Source organism: Dama dama, chromosome 16 (assembly GCF_033118175.1).
Source record: "Dama dama isolate Ldn47 chromosome 16, ASM3311817v1, whole genome shotgun sequence".
In the NCBI taxonomy this organism is placed as follows: Eukaryota; Metazoa; Chordata; class Mammalia; order Artiodactyla; family Cervidae; genus Dama; species Dama dama.
In genome coordinates, this window is record NC_083696.1 from 21921357 (window position 1) to 21931751 (window position 10395).

Below are 10395 nucleotides of genomic sequence, written 5' to 3' on the forward strand. Positions count from 1 at the left end.
AAGCCAGGTTTTTCACTCTCCTCTTTCACCTTCATCAAGAGGATCTTTAGTTCCTCTTGCTTTCTGCCACTAGAATGCTATCATCTGCATATCTGAGGTTGTTGATATTTCTCCCCACAACATTGGTTCCAGCTTGTGATTTATCCAACCCGGCATTTCACATGATGTATTCTGCATAGAAGTTAAATAAGCAGGGTGACAATTTACAGCCTTGTTATACTCCTTTCCCAAAACTTGAGCCAGTCCTTTGCTCCATGTCCAGTTCTAACTGTTGCTTCCTGACCTGCATACAGATTTCTCAGGAGGCAGGTAAGGTGGTCTGGTATTCCCATCTCTTGAAGAATTTTCCAAAGTTTGTTGTGATCCACACGGTTAAAGGCTTTAGCATGGTCAATGAAGCAGAAATAGATGTTTTTCCAGAATTCCCTTGCTTTCTCTATGCTCCAACGAATGTTGGCAAATTTTATCTCTGGTTCCTCTGCCTTTTATAAATCCAGTTTGTACATCTGGAAGTTCTCTGTACATCAGGAAGTATATCTGTCTCCTGAGAAACCTGTATGCAGGTCAAGAAGCAACAGTTAGAACCTTACATGGAACAATAGACTGTTTCAAAACTGGGAAAGTTATACCTCAAGGTTATATACTGTCACCTTGCTTATTTAACTTCTACACAGTACATCATGCGAAATGCCAGGCTGGATGAATCACAAGCTGGAATCAAGATTGCTGGGGAAAATATCAACAAGTCCAGGTATGCAGATGATACCACTCTAATGGCAGAAAGCAAGAGGAACTGAATATCCTCTTGATGAAGGTGAAAGAGAAGAGTAAAAAAGCTGGCCTGAAACTCAACATTAAAAAAAGTTAGATCATGGCATCTGGTTCCATCACTTCATGGCAAATAGAATAAGAAAAATGTAAACAGTGACAAACTTTATTTTCTTGGGCTCCAAAATCACTGCAGACAGAAACTGAAGCCATGAAATTATTAATAAAAGATGCCTGCTTCTTGCTAGGAAAACTATGACAAACCTAGACAATGTATTAAAAAGCAGAGACATCACTTTGCCAACAAAGGTCCATCTAGCCAAAGCTATTGTTTTTCCGGTAGTCATGTGTAGATGTGAAAGTTGTACTATAAAGGCTGAGCACCGAAGAATTGATGCTTTCTAATTGTGATGTTAGAGAAGACTCTTGACAATCCTTTGGACTGCAAGGAGCTCAAACCAGTCAATCCTAAAGGAAATTAACCCTGAATATTCATTGAATGGACTAATGCTGGAGCTGAAGCTCCAATACTTTGGCCACCTGATGTGAAGAGCTGACTTATTGGAAAACACCCTGATGCTGGGAAAGATTGAGGGCAGGAAGAGAAAGGGGTGACAGAGGATGAGATGGTTGGATGGCATCACTGACTCAACAGACATGACTTTGAGCAAACTCTGGGAGATAGTGAAGGGCAGGGAAGCCTGGTGTGCTGCAGTCCATGGGGTCCTAAAGAGTCAGACATGGCTAGTAGTTTGTAAAGGTGGCTCAGCTGGAGAAATATCTCCAGAGAGGCCAGTATTCCCTGCAGGGGGCAGTCACATTTATAGAGTTCACTGTCTAACTGGGGCACTGCCTAAGTCAACTGGTAGCAACTGCAAGGCTTACCATGTTTGCTTACCAGGCCAGCAAACTGAAAGGCAGACACATGTCATTTTTTTTTTTTTAAGGAGAGTAGTTTACAACTGCTACATGCATGCATGCATGCTTAGTTGCTTCAGTAGTGTCCTAATCTGCAACCCCATGGACTGTAGCAAGCCAGGCTGCTCTGCCCACAGGCAACCATTGTCAGAGTCTGGTTACTGCACTAAGTTAGTAACTCTCATTCCTGCACAAGTTAAAGGCAGCACATTAGGAACTATGTATTTTTAGTTTTGTATCCTTTGCCCTACCCATGTCCAGTATTCTACGGCTGGTCTGAGGCTGCCTCCAAGAGCCGTCAGACTCCTTTTCCTCAGTGGACCCCCAGAACTGCCCTCTGCATGTGTCAGAATGGGGCTATTGAGTGCACTGAGCCCCCAGATCACGTTTGTTCTAACAGTGGGTGGCATCCTCCCTTCTCCGTGTGACATGGGAGAAGAAGAATGAGCACGTTGGGCCCCTGGAGGGCCTGGAAAGATAGGAAGAAAGTCTCCTGCCCTTGCAAGCGGCCCCTGAGCCAGCAGCACCCTAAGATACTTCTGTCCCCTCCCTGGGAAGGGAGAGATGCCTGCAGGGCATTTCTGGTCTGCAACAAGGCTGTGTCGTGGCCTCTGTGGGGATGTTTATCTTCAGCTGCATCTTTGTTTTATGTGATTTTCCAAATCCCTTTTTTTCTTTACAGTAAAAGCTTAAAGAAGCACATGGATGAGATAAGAAAAATCCATGGAGGGGCCAGAAAGAACACCCGAAGCTAAGCGTCTATGGAGAGATGCCAGATGCTGTTGCCTCTACATGTCAGAAGTTGGGATGGAAAAATTCTACATAAAAAATACTGGCCTTTGTCTTTGACCTTTTAGTTAAGAACTGAAGACAGTTTTCCTTGGTGGGGATACCATTGGCTTCTGGATATGAGTGCTTTGTGTTTGGTGTTGATAAAAAGGTGAGCAGGCCTGGGAGTTGTATGGTTTTCTCATTATGCAAATGCTAGCTCCTTGGGGCCACCAAGTTTGGTCTGATGCAGAGCCTCCTCTATAGCTGGATGTGAGGATGAAGTAAGATCAAATATTATAGTTGTGTTCGTGTTTCCTGTTCTTACTCCCACCCAGCTTATCAAACTTCCTGACAAAATCAGGCCAACTGCTCTCCCAACGTGTCTGAAAGAGCCCTCAGGACAGATGTGAGAGACTGGAGAGATGGGGACTCTTAGACTGCTAAAAGTGAGACCTGGAAATACATCCTTCCACCTCTGCCCAAACTGGACAGCTCTTTATTAACTCATTATTAACTGGGGGATTTTTGCAGAAAGTAATGCCTGTGGCCAGCGATTTTTATTTTGGCTGGCCAAAAATTAATTCTGTTACTTCACTAACACTTTGCGGGTTATTGCATTCAATAGTTACACCTGATGCACCTGTAAAGTCTTCTACAGCACCATGAGTTTCATTTTCACTTTCCATATAAGAATCAATCACTGAAGTTTTTTGTCTTTTTGTTGGTCTAATATTCACACCATCTGAATCAGAACTATGTTCTGAAGAACTATCATCTTCTGAGACACTGGTATATATGTCTCTCAGACAATCAGAGAAAGTATCTGGATAAAATTCACTGAAAAATTCTTCACTCAGAGTTTTGCAATGCATCATTTTTGAAAATTTTATGGTAATTAACTTATGTGTATAATATACACAGAATTGGAATAAAAACCCAACAGAGCAAAACGTGAATGATAACGACTGTCATAAGTTGTATAATAATCAATGTTAAGCTCCAACAGCTTCACACAGTGATGTTAATTGTATCATTCTGTCAAAACATATTGTCATGTCTCAGGTCAGTAATGTGTTAAGTCACCAACAGTCTCACAGCCCAGTCATCTTCTTCCCTCCTTGCTCCAAAAGGGACTTAAATCAACCAATAGAAATAGACAAGTTAAAAAAAGACAACATGAAACTGGAAAGAGAAAATGAGGGTGGGGAAGCCTGGCCGGGCACATTGACTGATCTGAGCCTGAGTCCCTAGGGAAAGGGCCCTGACTTTTGGGGTTCCCCAAGGCTGGATCCCCATCTGTGCTGTGAATCAGTGTAGGGCCCCTGAGTTCTGCTTGGCCACTGAGGCATCCGTGCTCCTGGGGAGTCGCAACTTTTCTTTCTGTTTTTCCCTGTGCATTGAACTATCTCCAAATCCTATTTAGATTACAGTTATCTTGAAATAAACAGACCAACAATCACCAAACACGCTGGAAGTGAGGAAAGTGCCATCAATGGGCAGCATGGCCTGGACTGGACGTGAAGGCCCGCCCAGGAGCAGAGGAGAGCTAGAGGGGCTGCCGGCCGGCGGATGCTGAGGGCAGGCTCATGGGGCCTGGGAATGGGGTCGGAAGCCCAGAAAGTCCATCTCATTGTAAATTTAACGTGAAGCGATTAAGAAGTGGTTTTAAAGCAATCAATGTTGTCTACACTAGGTGTGTTTTGTAACTTCACATAATTCTGTAAAATACAGTTCACTTTTCCTAGACAGTGACACAGACATTAAAGGTTTCTGTACAGGTGGGAGCAGCAGAGACAGGTGGCTCTCCTTGCAGTGAAAGGAGAGGCATCACAGCAGCAAAATGTGTCTTTGGAGGAGAGAGTGCAGTTAAACTCACTCTTGTTCCTGTTTCTTCAGTTTGATTAGTGGAATTGGCTTGCTTCATCATGATTAGCCCTGGATCATCAATAGTCTCTATTCTTTAGCTCCTCTGATCAGCACAAGAGAAGGGGTATCCAGCATCACTTACAAAAATGAATGCTTCTGAGGCATGAAACAGACACTAGCACTGACCTTGAAGACCCCAGACTTCTCAGACCTCTGTTCTCAGGATCCTTTGTAGTCTCATAAATGACTGAGGAGCCAAAGACCTTTTATTCATGTGTGGTGAATGTATTAGAACTTAAAAATAATAAAATTTTTATGTGCATGGTGCATGCTAAGTTGCTTCAGTCATGTCTGACTCTTTGCGACCCTGTGGACGATAGCCTGCCAGGCTCTCCTGTCTTTTGAAATCCCCAGACAAAAATATTAGAGTGGGTTGCCATGCCCTCCTCCAGGGGAGAATCCTGATCCAGAGATTGAACCCAAGTCTCCTGCATTGGCAGGTGGGTTCTTTAGCACTAGCGTCACCTAAAATAACACTAATAAACCCATTACATGTTAATTCACATATTTTTTTTTTAAAATGATGTTTTACCAGTAATTATTTTGTTTGGAGAAGAGTATCACTGTGTGCCTTTTTGCAAATCTCTTTAATGGCTGGCTTAATAAAAGATAGCTAGATTCAAATATCCACTTCTGCATCCAATCTTCTGTAATAGGTTTTATTTTTCATTTTATTTATTTTTGGCTGCATTGAGTCTTTGTTCCTGCCCACGGACTTTCTCTAATTGCTCTGTGCAGGCTTCTCATTGCTGCGGTTTCTCTTGTTTTGGAGCATGGACTCTAAGTGTGCGGGCTTTAGTAATTGCGCCACGTGGTTCAGTAGTTGGCACTTGAGGGTTCTATCTATATTTTTCAATCTATGCATGGTTTTGTACCAAAATGCATTGGCCATTTAGAAAATATTGGTTCACCAAGGTAAATGGAACTTCCAAATGTTGATCTAATTATTATAGAACATGAAACAAATCACAATTGTTAATATCACCATCTAACTCTCAAGTATTTTAATGATTGAAAAGCTCTTGAGCTCATGGTTCTTGGTATAAGCTTTTCAAAATGTTAATTTTTGCTTGAAACATTGAATGGTATCACAGGCAACAAGAAATGTCAGTTGTTTTTCTTGAATTGACAGGTTCCATTTATTCATTTCTGAGGAAACATCTGCCAAATACCCAAGTCTCAATATTCAGTTTGTCTGCCAATTGTTCTTTCAGGAAGCAATGATGTTCCATGAGAAAGTGGCTAGTTTGGCTTGCTATTCAAACAATTGCCCAAGTGTTTTTCCTCAAGAAAACCATAGTGTTTGGGGATGCAACAAAAGTCCTTTTTGCGAACTTCCCATTTTGTCATACAGAATACAAAAGACTTGTACTCTGAGATTGAGAGTTAATAAATTAATAACTCTTATAGCATCATCATGAGTGAAACTGGCCTTTTTTTTTCTTTTTTAAGGGTGTGAATGCTTGTGAGGGAGGAATATGATCTACAGTACAGTCTGGTGTTGGTGGCTTGATTCAGGTTGTGCCAGCAGTTTAGCCCACTGTTTCTTTTGTACCATTTGGGCAAATGTCAATACAATGAACGTGAATAGCATTTCAGTGTTATTATGAAAACAGTTCGACCCTGTAAGCCATCTGAAAGGTTCTTTGGTCACACAGTGTTCTGCAGAACATACTTTGAAAACTCCTGAGATAGGTTTTTTCTTTCAATTTACTTTTTCTCTTTTTGATTTTTCTTCTTTCAGTTTTGTTGAGATATGATACAGCACTGTATAAATTTAAGGTGTACAGTGTAATGATTGGACTTACATACATCATGAAACAATCATCACAATAAGTTTAGTAAGCATGCTTCATCTCATATAGATACAAAATTAAAGAAATAAAAATTTTTCATTGTGGTGAGAGCTCTTAGAATTTAATCTCTTAATGACTTTCATATATAACATGTTAATTGCTCAGTTGTGTCTGATTCTTTGTGACCCCATGGACTGTAGCATGCCAGACTCCTCTGTCTGTGGAATTCTCCAGGCAAGAATACTGGAGTGGATAGCCATTCCCTTTTCCAGGGGATCTCCCCAATCCACAGACTGAACCTATGTTTCTTGCCTTGCAGGCAGATTCTTTTTTGGTCTGAGCCACCAGGGAAGTCCCATCATATATAACATACAGCAATATCAATTAGTGGTTTATTTTTCTTACAAGCTGTCTTGCCAGTCTTCTGGAGATAGGTAAGCACCAGACAGGGGGTTCTGCTTATTCCTTTTGTATCACTGAGAGGAATATTCCAGGAAAAGCCTTACTTCCCACTGGTCAGGCCTGCAGGAGGCTCAGAAAGGAAGCATTTGGGTTTTCATACTTCTGGGGGCACAGGGTTGCAGCAGAGAGAATGGAGGATGGGGTTAGTGAGGGGAAGCCTCAGTGCCTGAACAAGGAAAGTATTTCTGGGCTTCACTGTTTCTCATTTTAATAAAACAAAAGTCCACATTTCTGATTTTACAGTTTCTTTTTTTAAAGAGAGGAGCTACATTTTAAAGAGAGGGTATTGCTTTGTTTCTGCGATACCTTATGAGACATTTTGGAAGACTGAATAAGATAACACGAAATAGGGAATGCACATAACACAGTGCCTGGCACATATCATGGATTAAATACCACCATTGTCACATATACCAGGCATCCAGGGCCCTGCCTGAGCTGGCACAATCAGCCTTCCACCATCCCCTCCATCCACCCTCCTGACAAATGTCCACCCAAGCCAAATTGAGATGCTTGCCATTTCCTCTCCCCAATCTACTTGAGTTCAACTCCCACCACCTCTTTCTTGGGCTCCCCTCTCTACAAAGTCTCCCAATTCTCCTCCTTGAAATAACTGTCCTTCCTCTAGACTCATGTTACGGGCTGAATCATGCCCCCCAAGGAATATATGTTAATGTCCTGATCCCCAGAACTTCAGAATGTGACCTTATTTGAAAATAGGGGCATTGCGGATATAATTAAAGTTAAAATGATGCTCTACTGCAGGAGACTGGGCCCATTATCCAATCTGACTGGTGTTACAAAAAGGCCCTGTGAAGGTGGAGGGCTGGAGAGATGAATCTACAAGCCAAGGGACACCAACGATTGCTGCAAACTACTGGAAGCCAGAAAGAGGCAAGCAAGGATTCCACTACTGGCTTCAGAGGGCAAGGGTTCCTCTTGGATCCCAGCTCTACTCTCTTTGCATTTTGAACTCTCTGACTTTATGTTACATACCTGTATTTTGTTTGTTGAAGCTTCTTGGTAAGTCCCGCTTCTATCTGAAGGGCAGAAATCTGTGGTTCCCTGTGTTTTAGGCAGCAGTAGGATTATTGGGGCTTCCCTGGTGGCTCAGTGGTAAAGAATCCACCTGCCAATGCAGGAGGATTCAATCCCTGGGTCGGGAAGATCCCCTCCCTGGAGGAGGGCATGGCAACCTACTCCAGTATTCTTGCCTGGAGAATCCCATGGACAGAGGGGCCTGGCGTGCTACAGTCCATGGGGTCGCAAAAGAGTCAGACATGACTTAGTGACTTAACCGCAACAGGATTACTCTCCCCAGAGATTGTGTCAGGGAATTCAAAGGCAAAGATGGGTTCTACCAGGTCTAAAACTCTTTCTTCACTGTCCTCAAGAATACCTGTTTTTGGAGACTTCCCTGGCAGTCCAGTGGTTGACTCTGTGCTTTCAATGCAGGGCATTTGAATTTGATCCCTGGTTGGAGAACCAAGATCCTACAGGCTGTGTGGTATGGCTAAAAGAAAAAACAATCCTGTTTCCCATATGTTTACCCATTATGGACCAGAAACTTGTGCCTTTTTGGGAAATGAATGAACTTTTGGATAATTTGGAACTATTAATGGCCACTTTGAGGAAACTTCAAGTTAGACAAGTCAACTGAAGGGGCACCCTTGAAAAAAGGACCTCACATCTTTCAGAGACAGTGAAAAGCAGGTTTTGATTGGTATGCAGAAATGAGAGGGTAACAGGCAGGAAGGCCAGGGGTCTCCAAATGGAGGAAATAGGCTGCAAGTGTCAGACATTTTTATCTCTCTTAAGCAGCAGGAGGAAACAAACTAGCGATATTTTTTTCCTTCTCTATACAAATTTAAAAGGAGGTTTCTCTTAAAATACTGTGTTGCCATAATGATACCTGGTTTCACTTGAAGTTAACTATTCTCAAACCTTGAGTTAACCAATGCATTTTTCTTATGGAAATGTTTGTCTTAAGCTATGTTAATGTACTATGCATTTACCCCAGACTCTGTCTTCAAGTCGGTTCCGTCAAATGGCTCAGAACCTACTTGACAAACCAGTATGTTATACTCAGATATTGTTCCCCTAATCTATGTAAATGAAACTATTTGTATGGTAATCTGCCCTTCTACAAGATTGAAGTCAATTGTTTTATGGCCTGGGATGAATCGTCTGGTGCCAAGATTATCCCGAAATACATCTTATGGATGAGGGGCCTGGTCCCATTCTGAGTTTAAAGACATTCCTTTCTTTCATTAACAGACTGCTAGTGACTGTATAACATCCAGCTGAAGACTGGCAGGGTGTACTCTTTCTGCCCCCTTCTGATGCCTATGTCAGAAGCTTTCTCTATCTCCTTTATACTTTAATAAAACTTTATTACACAAAAGCTCTGAGCGATCAAGCCTCGTCTCTGGTCCTGGATTGAATTCTTCTCCTCTGGAGGCCAAGAATCCCAGCGTCTTTTCATTTAGCAACAACCTTTCAGAAACAAAGACAAAATGATTCAAAAAATATCTTTTCTAAAAGAATCCTTACAGCATGCAAAAAAAAAAAAAAAAAAAAAAACTTTAGCAAAAAACTGGTCACCTGAGTAGGTAAACTTAACTTAGTCCAGCAGCCAGGAACACTGTTAGTATCCAGCTATTCTTTTGGGTTTTGTATTACTGTACCTGAGACATGGCTAAAATTTTTAAATGAAAAAGCTATAAGGTCTCTGTTGTGTCTGTCTATATTTTTATGTGTATCTATTTAAGTATTTGTATTATGTATGCATTATTTTTTAAAGTGTGCTATTTAATTGGCTAAAAGAAGAATATGTGCTTATAAAAAGTATTTGTAAAATACAGAAATATAGAATCTAACACAAATATTTTTTAAGTTCACATGATTTGGGATAATCTTTGGTAAATAAAGTCTAGTTTAAGTGTGTTGGTTTAATAGAACAGGAATGTCTTCAGAATTGTCAGCATTAAATGTAACACAAACATACAGTTTTTCCTACCTGGGTTTACTAGTCAAATTAGGTCATGCTACCTCTACATTACAAAATTGTCAACAAGAAAAATAACTTAAGATAATGGTTAGCTCTTTGATGTCTAATCTAGGCATAATTGTTAAGAATAATTTAAATAAGATAAAATTTACACTAAGTTTAAGTATATAATGGATATATTTTGAATATCTAGGTCATATCGAAATAAGGTAGTATACTGAGATTTTGACCACTAAACATAAGTTTGTCTACTTTTAACTTTTTAATATTTATGGAGAGACAGTGGATATCTGGGTCTGTAATCAATATATCATTTAACACATTAAAAAAGAATGCTATGAAAAACATGTCTCTACAAAATATAGATTTTTATAATTATATACAGTTGGCCCTGTGCATCCTTGGGTTCTGCAAGCATGGAGTCAACTAACTGTGGATCGAAAATATTCAGAAAAAAATTTCAGAAAGTATGCCACATGTTGGCAACTATATACACAGCATTTACACTGCATTAAGTATCATAAGTAGTTTAGAGATGATTTAAAGTGTATAGGAGAATGTGTGTAGATTTTGAAAATATACATCATTTTGGAGAGGGAAATGGTAACCCACTCCAGTATTCTTGCCTGGAAAAATCATGTGGATGGAGCAGCCTGGTGGGCTGTAGTCCTTGGAGTCTCAGAGTTGGACATGACTTAACAACTATACAACAACAGCAATGATATACATCATTTTATGTAAAGG